The sequence below is a fragment of the Dasypus novemcinctus genome, chromosome 1 (genome assembly GCF_030445035.2).
Source record: "Dasypus novemcinctus isolate mDasNov1 chromosome 1, mDasNov1.1.hap2, whole genome shotgun sequence".
Taxonomy (NCBI): domain Eukaryota; kingdom Metazoa; phylum Chordata; class Mammalia; order Cingulata; family Dasypodidae; genus Dasypus; species Dasypus novemcinctus.
In genome coordinates this window covers 139,546,599-139,564,575 of record NC_080673.1, presented here as the reverse complement: position 1 = coordinate 139,564,575, position 17,977 = coordinate 139,546,599, and positions in this window count along the sequence as shown.

The following is a 17,977-nucleotide window of genomic DNA, read 5'->3' as shown; positions in this document are numbered from 1 at the left end:
GTGTCCTGGCCTTCGATACCATGTACAACTGACTTCTCTGCAACAGCACCACCATAAGTGCCAAACAAAAGCCTAGAGAAGAGGTTATTTATATTCCAATATCCCTTTAAAGTAAATTTGCTTAATTGTCAATGAGAGTGGGAACAAGATACCTACCTCGAAATGGAGTCATTAATCTAAAATCTGTGACAGCAAATAAGAGCATAACAACCAAATTTTGTCCAAAGTTTCCGATTTTAGTTCCTATTACTATTATTCTGAATGAATGCTTTTTTTTTAATTCCCCCATTTCTTATTCTTTGATACTGACCAAGACAGATACTCTATACGTACATGTTCTATATTTTGCAGGCAAAGAAATTAACTCCCTAGCTGAAACAATGTATTTAAATGGAAAAAGAAAATTAATGAAAGGATTAAATAAAACCCCTGAAGAAACTTTAGTACACATTGGAATTCTATTTAAATGCTAGGAGGTTAAAATGAAGTAAAAAAAAAAATTCTTTGCAAATTACCTATTTATTTCCTCTTAAAATTTATTAAGAGTTGCTAGTCACTGTAATGGTTTTCAGAGTAAAGACTATCATCTGAAATTTGCCTGTCTTCTTCTAGATATGAGGGTATGTATTTAGCTGTAGGATTGCTAGGTCATATATGATTCTATACTTAGCATTCTAAGTAGCTGCCAAACTGTTTTCCACAGTGGCTACACCATTTTACCTTCTTACTAGCAATGAATAAGGTGTTCTCATTTCTCCACATCCTCTCCAGCACTTATAATTTTCTTTTTTTAAGAAATAATATCCATTCTAGTGAAAATTGTATCTCATTATGTTTTTAAAAATATCAATTTTATTTATATATATTCATAAAGCATACAATCCTTCCAAAGTGTACAATCAATGGTGTTTGGAATAAAATCACAGAGTTGTGCATTATCATTTCAATATGATAGCATTTTCTTTACTCCAAAAATAATAATAATAAAAAAACAAAACAAAAAAAACAAAACTCTACCCCTTAGCAGTCACCTCTCAATTTCTCTATCCCTCCCTTGCCATATAAAAATATCTCTCTAATTTATTTGTATTTATACTTTATATAGATGGAGGCAAACAATATGTAGTACCTTTGGTCTAGTTTCTTTCACTTAGCATATTTCCTTTTTGTCCACAAATGATAGAATATTATTAATATACTACTATACACTAATGTCCATAGTTTGCTTTGGTTGTATTTTTGTCCAAATAGCACCCTAATATTAACATCTTGTAACTTTAACATACATTTATTCCATTTCAGATAAAAACATTCTTATATATGCACTATTAACCATATTTATGTTTTGCATAAGGATTCACTGTTCTAAACAGTTCTGTGTTCATTTTTTAGGTTTCATCTACTGATAGACATGACCTTAGACTTTCCCTTTCAATGACTATCATAATCATATATTAGTGCTACTAATTACCAATACTATGGTATGCTTTCACCATTTCTATTCATTTTCAAAAATTTATAAACAATCTTTTCATCAATTCTGCCCATACTAAATCTCACCTTTCCATTCTCTAACCTCATTCTATTTTACAATGACCTCTATTCTAGTTATTAACTCTATGAGTTTCCTCATTATGTTTAGTTCATAATACCAAAATCATATAATTTTTTTTCCTTTTTATCTGGCTTGCTCACTCAACATAATGTTCTCCAGGTTCACTGGTGTTCTTCTAATAGCTGAATAATATTCTATTTGCATGTATAGAGCACAATTTGTTTATCCATTCTTTGGCTGATGGACACCTGGGCTGTGGCTGTCTTTTGGCAATTGCAAATAATACCACTATGAATGTTGGTGTGCAGAAGTTTTTTTGTGTCATTGCTCTTAGTTTTTCTTGGTATATTCATAGTAATGGTATAGCCTGGTATGGCAAGTCTATATTCAACTTCCTTAGGATCCACTAAACAGTCTTCTGTAGTGGCTGTACAATTCTGCATTCTTACCAACAGTGAATAAGCTTTCCTATCTCTCCACATCCTCTCCAACACTTGTAGTTTGCTGTTTTTTTAATTGTGGTCATTCTAATAGGTGTGAAATGATATCTCATTGCAGCTTTAATTTGCATTTTCTAATACCTGTGAGAGTGAACATTTTTCTAGCACTTTTTTTGCCATTTGTATTTCTTTGTATAAATGCTTACTCAAGTCTTTTGCCCATTTTTTAATCAGGTCATTTGCTTTTTCATTGTTCAGTTGTAGGATCTCTTTTTACATCATGGGTATGAGACCTTTATTGGATATGTGATTTCTAAGAATTTTCTCTCATTAACTTGGCTGCCTTTTCACACACAAAGTCCTTTGAAATGCAAAAGTGTTGAATTTTGAGGCGGTTTATCTATTTTTCACTTTGTTGCTCCTGCTTTTAATATAAGATTTAAGAAACTCCCATACAACAAGATTTTATGAAGTTTCCCTATATTATCTTCTAGGAGTTTATGGTCCTGGCTTTTATGTTTAGGTCTTTGATCCCTTTTGACTTGATTCTCATATTGGAAATGAGATAGGGGTCCTCTTTCATTCTTTTGGTTATGGATATCCAGTTCTCCTATCATCAATTGATGAAGGGACTCTTAGCAACATTTGTTAAAGGTCAGGGAGTGTGATTCCTCCTTCTTCTCTCTTATTCTTAGGATGTTTGTAGTTTTCTGGGTCCCCTTTCCCTTCCAAATAAATTTGATATTTGATTTTTCTATTTCTGTAAAGTAGGCTACTGGAATTTTATTGGAATTACATTGAATCTATAAATCAATTCAGGTAGGATTGACATCGTCATAATATTTATTCCTTTAATCCATGAACATGGAATATATTTCAATTTCTTTAGGTCTTCTTTGATTTCTCTTAGCAGTGTTTTGTAGTTTAGTGTGTATAGGTACTTTATAGCTCTTAAATTAATTCATAGATATTTGAATCTTTTTGTTGTTATTGTAAATGGAATTGTTTTCTTGATTTCCTCCTCACCTTGCTCATTAGTAGTGTAAAAAAAACACAACTGATTTTTTCATGTTGATCTTTTACCCTGCCACTTTACTGAACTCCTTTATTAGTTCTAATATCTTTGTCATAGATATTTCAGAATTTTCTAAATATAGGATCTTGTCATCTGAAAATAGTGGGAATTTTAATTCTTCTTTTGCAATTTGGATTTCTTTCATTTCTTTTTCTTTTCTAACTGCTCTAGTGAGAACTTCTGGCACTATGTTGAAAACATTGGTAGCAGTGGATATCATTTTCTTGTTCCCCATCTGAGAGGGAAAGCTTTTAACCTTTCCCCACTCAATGTGATGTTGGGTGTGGTTTTTTCGTATGTGCCCTTTATCATATTGAGTAACTTTCCTTCTATTCCTATCTTTTAAAGGGTTTTTTTTTTAATCAAGAAAGGATACTGGATTGTGTAAAATGCCTTTTCTAAATCAGTCAAGAAGATCATGTGTTTTTTTCCTTCAATTTGTTAATGTGATATAATACAGTATATTGATTTTCTTGTGTTGAACCACCCTTGAAAGCCAAGAATAAAACTCACTTGATCATGATGTATAATTCTTTTAATATGCTGTTGGATTCTATTTGCAATTAACATGTTGAGAATTTGTGCTTCTATGCTCATGAGATAGATTGGTCTGTAATTTTCTTGTAGTATCTTCATCTGGCTTTTGTATAAGGGTAATGTTGGCTTCATAAAATGTGTTGGGTGATTTTCCCTCTTCTTCAATTTTTTTGGAAGATTGTCAACAGGATTGGTGTTATTTCTTCTCAAAATGGTATTTAGAATTCACCTGTGAGGCCATCTGTCCTAAACTCTTGTTGTGGGGAGATTTTTGATGACTAATACAATCTCTTTAAATGTGAATGTTTTGTGCATTCTTGTATTTCTTGTGGGATCACTGTAGATTGTTTGTGCATTTTTTTCTTGGAATTTGTCCTTTCATCAAGATTGTATAATTTATTGGCATACAGTTTCTCATATGATCCATTTTATTTGTGTGGGGTCAGGTATAATGTCCCCATTTCATTTCTGCTTTTATTTTCATCTTCTCTCTTTTTTGCCCTTGTTAGTCTATCTAAGAGTTTATCAATTTGATTGACCTTCTCAAAGAAAGAACTTTCAGTTTTGTTGATTTTCTTTATTTTATATTTATGTAAAAGTAATTATATTTAAAGAAGCTTAGATTACATAAATGTTACATCAAAAATATAGGGAATTCCCAAATACTCCACCCCTTTCCTCTTCCACACTTTCCCCCAGTTACAACATCTTTCATTAGTGTGGTGCTTTTGTTAAAACTGATGAACAAATATTGAAGCATTGTTACTAACCATGGTCCATAGTTGACAATATGGCTTACACTTCCCACTGCACAATTTTATAGGTTTTGACAAAATGTATAATGGCCTGTATATGTCATTGCAATATCATGCAGAACAAATTCAATGTCCCTAAAATGCCACATGTTACACCTACTCTTCCCTCTCCCTCCCCTGAGAACCTCTGGTGACCACTGTCTTTATATCAGTGTTGCTAGTTCTTCCATTATTAAAATAATAATAAGTCTAATTTCATCCATAGTTGCCTTCCTCCCTTATGTTTGTTCATTCTTTAATCTTGAGGATTTGGGGATGGTGGTGTCCACACTGTTTCCAGTCAAAAGGGGTCTTATATCCTCTGAAACAGATGGATGAAACTTTCTTGCTTGCAGTTGTAGATACTCTGTTTTTTGGATGGGTGTTGTCCATTAACATTTCTTTGTTGGTTGTCCTAGGTGAGTCCAATGAACTGGAGAGTTGATGCTGTTTGCAAGTTTGTGGAGATTCAGGGCTCAACTGTCATATGAACAGATTCAAGATTTACATGTGTAGGACATATATTTGGTGGGTATTGTGCCAATTACAGTTCAAATAAAAGGAGTATAAAAACTATGTGTAGGAAAGCTATAAATGAATCTAACACTGATATATTGGGGAAATAAGTTATCATATAGTTCAAGGTAAGATCGACTGATATAATGCCAATTTCTTGGGTTTGTCTGCCTTGCCTATATTTTCTAGATGAGCCCTTGTGAGTACCCCTGCTTGAGGCACTATTTACTGTGTCAGTAAGTGTGATCATCCTGAGATGTGTCATAAGCATAACCTCTGGAATGACCTCTTGACTCACTTTGATATCTTTTAACCATAAAAACTCATTTGTATTTAATTTTTCCCCCTTTTGGTCTGATCTTTTTCCAAATGCATTGCTAGTTGGTGCTTGGTAGTAATCCCTCAGTGAAGAGGGACACTCATCCTGAGAGTCATGTGCCATGCCAGGGGGAAGGTAATGTGTTTATATGCTAGTTTGGCTTGGAGAAAGGCCACATTTGAGCAACAGGGTGGCTTTCAGGGGTAACACTTGTGCATATATATATATATATATATATATATATATATATAAAACACTAAGCTAAATTTCAATTTCACAAGAATAAGGTTCATAAGTACAGGTATCTATACCAAGGGTCTAGCTTATTGGTCTGTCCTCCTTCGCTAGGCACTGTCCATTTACTCTAGAAATTCTTGTCACCCTATTAGAGAATGTAGCAGAACTTCCTAAGATGAAAATTAAATATTCCATTGGTAATTGTATGGGTCTTCACCCATCAAGGCAACACCCCATGACCCATGAACACATACATATTTCATAAAGGTATGCCCCACCTGCACCACTCCCCACACATTCCCTCTACCAGTAATCCTCCTCTGCCCTGATTGTGATTCTTCTGCAATCCAAACCCCTCCCCAAAAACAAAGCCAAAAAAATAATAAAAGAAAGTAAAAGAAACTAAAAAAATGAGTTAACTATATAGTTTTTAAAATTTTGCTTGTCTCTTTCATCACCCCAAGATCTATTGTTTCTTTGTTTTCAATTTCATTTATTTCTGCTCTAATATTTATTATTTCTTTCCTTCTGCTTCTTTTGGGATTGGTTTGATGATCTTTTCCTATTTCCTCTAGATGTTCAGTTAGGTCTTTTATTTTAGCTCTTAATTCATTTCTGAAACAAGCATTTAGGGCTTTAAATTTCCCTCATCACTGCCTCTGTAGTATACCATAGGTTTTGGTAAGTTATGTTCTGGTTTTCATTCATTTCAAGATTTTTATTAATTTCTCTTACAATTCCCTCTTTTCCCCACTCGTTTTATAGGAGTGTATGGTTTAGCCACTACACATTTGCAAATTTTCCCCTTTTTGGCCAGGCATCGATTTCCAACTTCATTCCATTATGATCTGAGAATGTGCTTAAATATCTCTTACATTTATTGAAATCTGCATTGTGACGCAACATGTGGTGTATCTTGGAGAAAGATCCATGGGATCTTTGGAAGAATGTGTAACTTGCTGATTTGGGGTGCAGTGTTCTGTATGTCTGTTAGGTCTAACTTGTTAATTATGCTGTTTAAGTTCTCTCTTTCCTTGTTCATATTCTGTCTAGTTGTTATATGTTTTGATGTCAGTGGTGTGTTCAACTCTCCAACTGTTATTGTAGAGATGTCTTTATCTCTTTTCAGTTTTGCCAGAGTTTGCCTAATGTATTTTGGGGTTCCCTGGTTAGGTGCATAGATATTTGACTGTTACTCCTTTCTGGTGGACTGTCCCTTTTTTTTTTTTCTTCCATTATTAAAAAATTTATTGAAGTATATCACTCATACATAAACATACATAATCAATAAGTATATAATAATAGTTGTGAACTTACAAAAAAACATATATAACGTCATACAGGACTCTCATACCTCACCCTACCACCAGTACCTTGCATGGTTGTTAAACATTTAACTAATTATTAAAAAGCATTGTCAAAATATTACTACTAACCAAAGTATTTTCCCCCAACCCACCCTATTATTGTTATTATCTTTGTATCATTTATATATGAACATACACAAACAATAAGTATATAGTAAAAGTTGTGAACTTACAAAGCAAACATGCATAACATCATACATCATACAGGGGTTCCATACATCAACCCTCCACCAACACCTTGCATTGTCATGAGATGTTTGTTACAAATTATGAAAGAATATTGTCAAAATCTTATTACTAATTATAGTCCTTATCTTACATTTGGTATGTTTTCCCCAACCCACCATATTATTATTTTTTAAACATACTTTTATGACAGAAGTAAACTTATAAAACAATCATGCACATGTGCAGAATTCCCAAACTCTATCAACACAAGACACTGTGGTGGAATATGTGTTACAGATTATAAGATAATATCCAATTGTAACCATGTCCATAGTGTACTTTTGGTACACATTTTCCATACTGCCCCTTTATCAACACAGTAGATCTTTGGTAAGAATGCAAGAATATTACATTATTGGTAACCACAGTCCATAGGTCACTACAGTTATATTTTTCCCATGCTTCTTCACATTCCCACCACCCTACAATAATGATGTACATTTGCTCTAGCTAACAAAGGACACTCTTGTATCCATACCATCAAGCACAATTCTCACCCACGTCTGGGTTTACAGTGCTATTCAGTTCCTAGATTATTCTCTAGCATTCTGATAATTGGCATTTACATACCTAGGCTACAATTTTCAGCCACATCCCCATTTATAAACTAGTTGTTACTCACTATGTGTTACCATTCACTCTATACATTTCCACACTTTCTCAGTAAAGCTAATTAAAACTTTTACATACATTAAACATCAGTAGTCCATCTCAGTCTTCCTCTTATCTCCTTTAAGAATCTACCACCTACCACCAGGTCCCAAAGATATTTTCCTAAAAATTTTTCTAGAAACTTTATGATTCTTGCTTTTATTTTTAGATTTTTGATCCACTTTGAGTTAATTTTTTGGATAAGGTGTGAGATAGGGATCCTCTTTCCTCCTTTTAACAATTAATATTCAGTTCTTTCAGCACAATTTGTGGAATGGACTGTTCTGCCTGAGCTGTGTTGGTTTGAGAGGCTAGTCAAAAATCATTTGACCATACATGTGAGGGTCTTTCTGAACCATCAGTTTGGTTCCATTGGTCTATGTGTTTGTGTTTATGCCAGTACACTGCTGTTTTTGCCACTGTAACTCAGTAATATGATTTAAAGTCTGGAGATGAGAGTTTGCTTTTCCTTTTTAAGATGTTTCTGGCTATTTAGGACACTTTACCCTTCCAAATAATTTGATAATCATGTTTTCAATTTGTTTTAAATGTTGGTGGAATTTTTATCAGGATTACACTGAATCTATATATCAATCTGAGTGGAATTGACATCTTAATGATATTTAGGGATTGTCTCTTTTATTAATACATAATGGCCTTCTATATCTCTCATATCACATTGTTTGCATTTAAAATCTGTGATGTCTGATTTTATTATAGCTATCCATACTCTTTTCTGGTCACTGTTCCCATAAAATATCTTTTTCCAACCCCTTATTTTCAGCCAGTTTGTATCTCTGAATCTGAGACAGTATATGGATGACTCGTGGATTTTTTTGTTTTTGTTTTGTTTTATCCATTCCTTCAGCCTATATCTTATGTTAAAGAGTTCAATCCATTCACATTCAATATTATTACTATAAATGCATTATTTACTTCCACCATTTTATTCTTTAGCTTTCATATGTTATATCTTATTTTCATCTGTCCTTTTACCTTTTTTGGTTATCCTTTCTGATAGTATTCACTTCTACACTCTCCTCCAAGCCTCTCTCTCCTGTTTCTTCCTTCTGGATTACAGAACTACATTCTGTGCTTCCTGCAGAGCCAGGTTCCTGTTTATGAACTCTCTTAGTTTCTGTTTCTTCAAATATTTTAAGCTCACCTTCATATTTAAGGCCATTTTTCCAAGTAAAGAATTCTCAGATGTCAATCTTTATCTTATACTATCTTAACTATACCATACCCCTATCTTCTCACCTCCATTGTTTCTGATGAGAAATCCACACTAAATCTTACTGGGCATCCCCTATATGTGATGCCTTGCTTCTCCCATGTTACTTTCAGAATTTTATCTTTATCTTTGGAATTTGACATTCTGAGTATTATGTGCCTTGGAGAAGGTCTATTTGGATTTATTCTGATTGGACATGTAAATTCATGTTTTTCATGAGAGTTGGGAAATTTTCAGCCATTATTTCTTCAAATATTTTTTCTTCCCATTTTTCATTCTCTTTTCCTTCTGGAACTCCCATGACATATATGTTGTTGTGCTTCATGCTATTAATCAACTACCTAACTCCCTACTCAATTTTTCCATTTTTTTCTCTCTCTTCAATCTTAGCTGTTCTGTCTTCTACATCATTGTCTCTTTTTTCTATGACTTTGAGTCTACTGTTATATCCTTCTAATGTGGTTTAGCTCTCACCTATTGTGTCTTTCATTCACATAGGCTCTGTTACGTTTCTATTCAGTTTTTCAAATTCCAGTGTCTTCTTGATGGCCTTTATCTCTTTAGCCATATTGTCTTTCAACTCCTTGAATTGATTTAGGAGATTTGTATGAACATCTTTGATTAGTTTTCTCAAATCCTGTGGCTTGGATTTGTTCCTTTGCCTGAACCATATCCTCTTTTTTCTTAGTGTGGCTTGTAATTTGTCACTGATATCTAGGCATCTGATTACGTTAGTGAGTTTAATCTGATGCTCAGTTTCTCTCTCTTGTGTAGGGATTTAGTTGTGGGTGGCTATATGACACTGTTGTTCTTTGATTCTTGCTCAACTTGTTCTAGGTCTTTAGGATTGTCCCTGTTTAGTTGCTCAAATTAGGGTCTTTTTACCCAGTAGTGGGTTGCAGACCAATCTCCAAGGGCCTTAAGGAGAGAGCCTGTAAAGAACCCCCAAAAGCCTTTATTTATTTACTTTCATAAGCCCTTGCATGCACTTTTCTTGTATGACAGCAGATGGTGCACTTCAACAGCCCTCTCTGTTGAAACCCTGGTCAGAGAATGCACGCTCTGTAACTCTGATCAGGCTGTCAGTTTAGAAACAGTGTGATGGAGAATTTTCCCTCAGAGCCAATCCTCACTAAATCAAACTTCTTCATAAGCAGCTTCCCCTCCTTGCTTGGTCACCACCTCCCTTTTCCAGGGAGGAAATAAATACTGTGCCATCAGCAAGTGGTCTAGGTCAGTAGTGAGGATTTTGAGAATATAGTATCTCTTTAGTCCCCTGCCAGCAACCAGGACAAACAATGGTGGAGCCCCACCCAGCCTGGAAGACTGTCACTTGGGGATAAAGCAGATCAAATTTTTTGTCCAAAAGCTGAATCAGTGGTAGTCTGTGTGCTTCTCTCTCCCCTTTCCTGGGAAGGTAGACCCCTGCAGCCGCATCTGTCCATCTCCACCAGCCAGGCGTCAGAGCACTAAATGCTGAGTGTTCCAGAGGTACCAGGATGGTCACCAGAACCTGCAGCTGCAGCTTTTACTCAATGACCTTTTACATCAAACTTTCTTTTCTTTGCCCCTCTCTCTTCTGGTTTGTATACAGTCTTCCCCTAGTATCCTAGGCTCTAGAACTGTTTCCTGGACAGTTTCTGCCAGTCTTCTAGCTACTTTTCTGAGAGAGGAGTGAATCCTACATCTTTCTAATTTTCCATCTTCTCAGAAGTTGAAAACTGAAAGTTTCTTATATGTTTACAACAACCTCTTTGTGGACACACTGACCTGAAATGAAATAAGGCTATATATAGTCCTACTTATTATGAAAACTCATGTCTACCACTGCATAAATAGGAATGATTACTAGGTGCTACCCCAAATCCTGCTGGAGATATTGCATAATAACTATATTTGACAACCTATCTTGCAAAAAATATGCAATTCTGAAGCACATCTCATCCAAATCATTTGAAATAAAATGTTTGGAATTGTAATAATACCTACCTGCAAATATTAGTGGGTATCAAAAACAATTGCATTCATAGGAGACCCACTCATATTGTGACTGAATATGTAAATAGTTTATTTTAACTTGGAGATGAAATGATGTTTCATTCAAGGCATAAACAATACATAATTCCCATACTGTACTTTGTAGATAAGTATTTTGTTTTATTTTATCATTGTTTTCAGTTTGACAATGGCAAAGGAATTCAGTTTTTAGTTTATTTCTATTCTCACATGGCCCCCAAATTTGATCCTGATATAAATGTGAGAAATGCAACATATGAAAAAAGGGAACTGCTTTGTTTTTCCAACTATTTAGGTGGTACATGACAACAGATTAAAATGTAATGTTTTATAAAATCCAGCATGATATTAACAAAGACTCTAATAGGTGCCATTTCTTAATTGCCCGAATAAGAACACAGGCTTAACAAAGTTAATAAGGCCGTTATCCTAGAACAAAAACCTTTTTAAAGTACTTTCTCATGTTTTACATCTCCCCAAACAATACCATCTTTCTTATGTACCATGAAGAAATTGAAAAGGGTAAATAATGGAATAATGTGTTCACTTCACAAAGTCATCCTGAGATCTCCTGGGAAATTGTGCCCTTGTAATAGACAATAAAAACTTTCCTATATTCAATGGGTCATCAGTTCCCTAAAATTCATTAAATTAAAAAAAGCATGTTCTCTCCATGGTTAACAATAATTTCGTAATTGACTACTGAAATATAATCAAGGATAACTCAGTTGAATGTATTTATTATGAGTTTTTCCCACATTAATGAAGTAGTAAAATGGACAATACACTAGAGATCATCTATCTGGATTTGAGGAAAGCTTTTGTTCTTTTATACAAAGCTGATTGATCGACAAGGACAGCATGAGGGTAAAAGGAACAGAGATTTATTGAAATGTATGGGAACTAGGCTCAAATGTGGAGGTAGACTTTGTCAATAAAAGGATTAAAAAACAAACTACAAAAAAAAAAAAAAATCAAACCCTGACAGATTAGATAGTAGAGGGCATCCAAGGAGAAAAGACAATTTTAGGTAGGGTTACCTTTGCTATTACTTGCTATATAATTTGAATTAAAAACTCCAGATCCTCATTTTATTTTTTTATGTCCATGTCCATGTTGTTCACCTGAATTACTTATGTATTCTTTTTGCCAGTCAGTCATTTAATTAACACCTACTCTATGATGTCACATTCTTAACCTGCTAATCATTCCCAAGCCTGCTGATTTTTCTTTTCAACATTTACTCATATTTGTGTTTTTTAAATATAACTCTAATTCATTCTCCTTTTTCTATATTATAGAATCATTTTATAAAGGTTTTTTTAAAGCTATACTCAAAATAATGAAACATTAAAACTGAAAATTGTATTCTTTTTAAAGAACCTTCTATCTGTATGTCAAGAAAACCTTACCTCAAAATGCAGCTGTAAAGAAGTTCAAAAAGATTCGATATGGTTTTTACCCTCATTACTCTTAGTTAAATCTACTTTTTCAGATCTTTTAGAGGAATAAAATATATCATATTTGCAGATTTAGCTATTATCAGTGATTACCAAGATAAATTGTCTCTTATTTTCTTCAAATTATCTTTCACACTATCCATGTTTCTACAGATAATTCCATGATTTTGATTTTATTTCCTAAAGTAAAAACTCTTGGGACCTTTCATAGCATACAACAAATTCATCATGCACTTTGTATGCATTTATTAATTTGTCAATGATATTTGCTTCAAAGGCGTTAACTCAGGTTACCTCTAAAAATAGAAGATTTGCAATTAACACTCAAAAATTCTGAACATCTAGCCTCATTCTTCTGGGTCTGGTATGTCAGTGATTATGTTGAAGCCAGTAAAGCTGCTATCCAGTCCTGTGTCCTTATTTAATGCAGGGCTTATGTAGGAAGAGCTACTATTAAATTTTAAAGCGGCATGTTAGGTAAAGGATCTATGAATCTCGCTGAGGTCTGTCAAAATCGAGTAGCTAATAATCCTATAAACAGCATGGAAAGCACAGTGTGCGTGAGCTCAGGGTGCACAGTTTATCTTTGCCACCCTTTTAAGGGTATCTCTTTATCTTGCTGAATTGCACAAGTCAGATAACCTTGCAGCCACATGATCTATGCTCCGGATAAAGAAAAATAAGCAAAATTTGTCAGGTTATTTGTTGCTGTTAACAAACCTAAACTTCCCAACAAAACTGCACTCATTTTAGTATAAAGAGCCCAGAACTAGGAATCAAAATACCTGGGTTTTGAGAACTGCCTTTTTCACTTAACTAGCTTTGGGACTGTAGTATGCACACTTGTTATATATTATTTGGTTGTAAGTAATAGTAACCCATGCATATAAGCTTAGGTAAAAGAATGAGAATGGGTTACTAATGCAAACTAGATGTACCCAAGACTTCTAAATTATCAGGGTCGTTCATTCTCTTCATACCTGAAAACCATAACTTAAGTTTCCTTCTCAAGTCTTGTGGGAAGCCCAACACTAGGGCTACTCCTAGATTATATGGGTCCCTTGACAAAAGCTTTTAGTGATGCCTCCCATTCTTTACTGACCAAGAATTTGTTCCTGAAAAATTGCACATCTCTGCTATTAGAAAAAGGTAACAGTGCTGTTATTATTCATAATGCCATGGCTCTTTGGAATCTGTTTGTAGTGAAACAATATAGATCATCTTGCATCTGTAGTTCTCTAGTTTCATTTATTTCATGCTGGTTACATCATTACTCCTGACACAGCATTATCCGTCATGCCTCCTGTCAATAGTAACTTCCAGGGACTCTTTCAAAGCTTGTTCCTGGGCTTCATTGATGTTTACCACAAATGAAAGTCTTCCCCAAGAGTATGCAGAAAAATATGAAAAGTGTGTTTTCACTTTTGTTAAATTTACTGTTTGATGTTTCATAGCATAGATATAGAGCAATGAATCTTCCAATCAAATTCTGCTTGAAGTCTTTCTACAACAATCACTATTTTCCCAGCCTAATCTTTTGCAATATTGACTACACCTTTCGTGCAAATACCTCCACCTTGGGGAGGAAAGGCAAGGGGCCCATGAGGAGAGAGAAAAGAGTGGTCCTATTCATGTACATTGCATCCATCCTTTATCCACTACAATTGAAAACCTACTTGGGAAGGCACATTATTTGGAGTCAGGCTAGAACAGAACATAATTGGAGGAACCACTGGCTTTGTGGTGCACTGGACTCAAAAGACCTAGGAGGCGATAAGCTGCACTCCCATCACTAATGGTGTGGTGACTGTAGAAGGCATGGGGTGACTGTCCTAGATGGTGGTGGTGGAGATGCATGGTATTAGTGATGCCTGTCACCAGGGAGAGCACATCTATGGACCCACACAAGCTCAAGAGTCAGTGGTGGATTATTGGTAGTCCATAGCCCTGAATTAATATTGTGTCCACAGTGAATAAGAGTCACCTTAAATCAGCATATCAACCCATGCTGGGACCAGTTTCAAGAGGTCCAGTGAAAAAAATACTGCACTGGTCAAGCAGAATGACCAACTTGCCAGGCTGTCTCCTATGACTGCAACTACCTGGCAAGTTCTGGTCTGGTTAAAATCCTTCCCCACCCCACTCCTCTCATCTATGCACAAGGTACAGTGTTTCAGAAATTAGGGAAGAATTTTAAAAATTTGGAGAAAGTTTTAGTTTGCTTTATCTGGTGTGACAAATACTGCACAATGAGTTGCCTTAAACAATGGGCATTTATTGGCTCACAATTTTGAGTGTAGAAGTCCAAAATCAAGATCTTAACAAGGCTTACATTTTCTCCAAAGGCTGCTGTGTTCTGGTGCTCGTACTCCTTGGGGATTTCTTGTCTTCTCCATCATATAGAGATGCCTTCCCTTTATTGCTTCTGTTACTTCTAGTTCTTTTTCAGAAGGTCCTCCAGTAATCTTTATTAAGACCTACCCTCAAAAAGAACTACCCTCTTTCAGTTGAGCCACACCTTTACTAAAAATAACACTCCCAAGAGATTGTTTATAAAGAGTTCACATCCATGGAATGTGGATTAAGGTTAAGAACAGTTTTTTTCCTGGGATATATAATACAATTTACTATAGGCATTTCAAACTTGGGGAGTCCTAGGGAGGGAGCCACTTGTCTATGTTAAGTATATTACTGCCCAACATCTGTCCAATTTTTTTGATGACTCTAATGCTGCAAAGGATGATGAGAATTTTACATATTCTTGTTAACCTCTCCATCATACTTTCCTCTCATTTTCATCAGTCTTGCTTCTTATTGTTGCCTCTTTTCTCTCCCCAAATTTACTCCAAAGCATAAACAAGATGCAATCATCCTCTAACCATCCAAAATTTGCATATATACTGATAATTTTAATGATGCATTTATGAAGACTAAAAAGCAGCTTCAAATTTACTATAGAAAATCACTTTTGCCAGAAATTCAAAAGCCACCCACCTCTAGGGTTATATATGAACAGTTATGTCCTACTTAGCATTATCTGCTAGCTGCTAGACCTTAATATTTCTCCTTAGAAATTGAACTTGATTTCTTTTTCTATGGTTTCAAATATTTTTTAATGGCAAGAACAACTTTCCAAATTCCTGTTGGTTTATTATGCAGATACTTAGCTCTTTCCTTTTCTTGTTTTTTTTTTTTCTGTTTATTTGTTTTCAATCTTCTACCATCTGCATTACGCCAATACCTTCACTTACAAAAGAAATATCAAGGTGTTTCGTTAAAGAATGCAGTCAACACAGAAGAAGGATTAAAGAGTCTTTAAAACAACAAATATGCTATCTTTGTGTTTATGTATGGTTTTAATAGATTTTATTTTTCTTTCCAGTGCATAAGGAGAAAATACTACAACAGAACCTAATTATACAATATAGGGTTGGTTCTAAAAAGAATATAAGGTAATGGTACCTGTATCTGAATTTGGAGAATTGGTTCCTGGAAAGTACAAAGTCTGACTATGTAATGACTGAACAATTAACAAATACAAATACAAAATAAATACAAAAACAAATACATAAGAACCTCTTCTCTTGAGTGTGGGCAGGGTCTGTGAATATGATGGGATATCACTCGAATGTTTATGTTCCAACATATAGCAAAAGTTTGACTTTATTTAAAATTTCTAATCAGTTTGACTCTGAGTTAATCAAAAGGGAGATTATCCTCGGTGGACCTGACATAATTAAATGAACTCTTACAAGAGGTGAGAAACTTGAGGCAGTAAGTTCTCTCTCTCTCTCTCTCTCTCTCTCTGTTGTTGAACTCATGCACACCACCATGAGTTCTATGGGTACAAGGACTTTAGGAATATAAACCATAACAGCTCCTCAGGTGGGCATGGGGTTGATGTGGGCATGAAGGAACATTCTGGGGTGATGCAAGTACTCACTATATCTTTATTGTTGTTGTGGTTATTGGTGTATAGATTTGGTAAAACTCATCAAACTGAATATTTAAATGAGTGTATTTATTATATATGAAATATACTTCAATAAAGTTTCTTTTAAAGCTTAACTATTAGTTTTTACTTGTAGCCCATAAAGCCAACCAATATAATATAGGCTATACAAATAAGGATAGAATTTCTACTCGGTTTTCAAGGCATTTTCTAAAGATTCTTCTAGGTAGATACTCTAGGATGCACAAATTCCCTGACAGTGTTGGCCTCCATTGATCATTTAAAAATAGATCTATGTTTGTTATATTTTTTCGGAGATTTAACCTCTTATCCTACTCTTTAATTGCTTGAGGAAAGCATCTGTGTATAGTATAGACCTTGTTTTAAATATAAATTAACATTCTATTTAATATTCTATATTGTTATGTATAGAATAACAATCTTATTAAGTGTTTAGCATATCCATTACTTTTCAAGAACAACTTCTAATTCAACTCTGATTAAGTAATGCCTTAAGAGATAGGCATTTTATTCCCAATTTGTAGATTCAAAATTGGGACTTAGACATGTTTAAAGAAACTTTTATTAATTTAGAGGTTGTTTTTTAAGACTCTATGAAAATAAATGTAAAGTTTCAAAAATTAGGGAAATAATCCAATGTCTTTGTTCTTTTTTTAATTAATTAATTTTTATTATTGTCTTTTAAAAAAGATAAATAGATCACACAAAACGTTACATTAAGAAACATAAGAGGTTCCCATATACTCCATTCCTCTCTGCCCCCCTCCTCCTACATCAACATCTCCTTTCTCAATAAGGCATATTCATTGCATTTGGTGATTACAACCTGGAGCACTACCTTACCTCATACACCATAGTTTACATTGTAGTTCACACTCTCTCCCAGTTCATTTAGTGGGTTATGGTAGGATAGTCAATGTCCTGCATCTGTCACTGCAATATCATTCAGGACACCTCCAAGATCCGAAAATGCCCCATATCACACCTCTTCCTCCCTCTCCCTGCCTTCAGCAACTTTTGTGGCCACTGCCTCCACATCAATGATACAATTACTTCCATTGCATAGCAAGTCTACTCCAAACATATTATATTCCTCCATCCTAAGGACCCTGGGATGGTGATGTCTACTCCACCTCTAAATCAAGAAGGGACTTAGATCCCACATGGCTGATGGATGCAGTTCTCCTGCTTGCAGCTGCAGACACTCTCAGTTCCCTGGTGTGATGGTTGACCATCTCACCTCCCGGTCAGCTGACTTGGGTAAGTACAACAAATCAGAGAGTAGGTTTTGCAACTCTGCTGAGGCTCAGGGCCCAGTTGGCACATGGACAGTCCTGAGATTCAAGTCTCCTGAGTATACACCAACCCCAGTGCCAACCGTAGGTTCAGTAAAAGTGACAGAAGAGGCATGTGTAGAGAGGTCACATCTGAGTCCAACTCAATCACATTCAGGAGCACAAATTCCAAAGTAGGGCCTACTGGCAAGGCACTGAACTCCAGAGCCATCTGTCACGACCGTAGAATTGTGTATCTCCATAGCCCTCAGGAGCACTAGTACCTTCTTTATTCTTATTG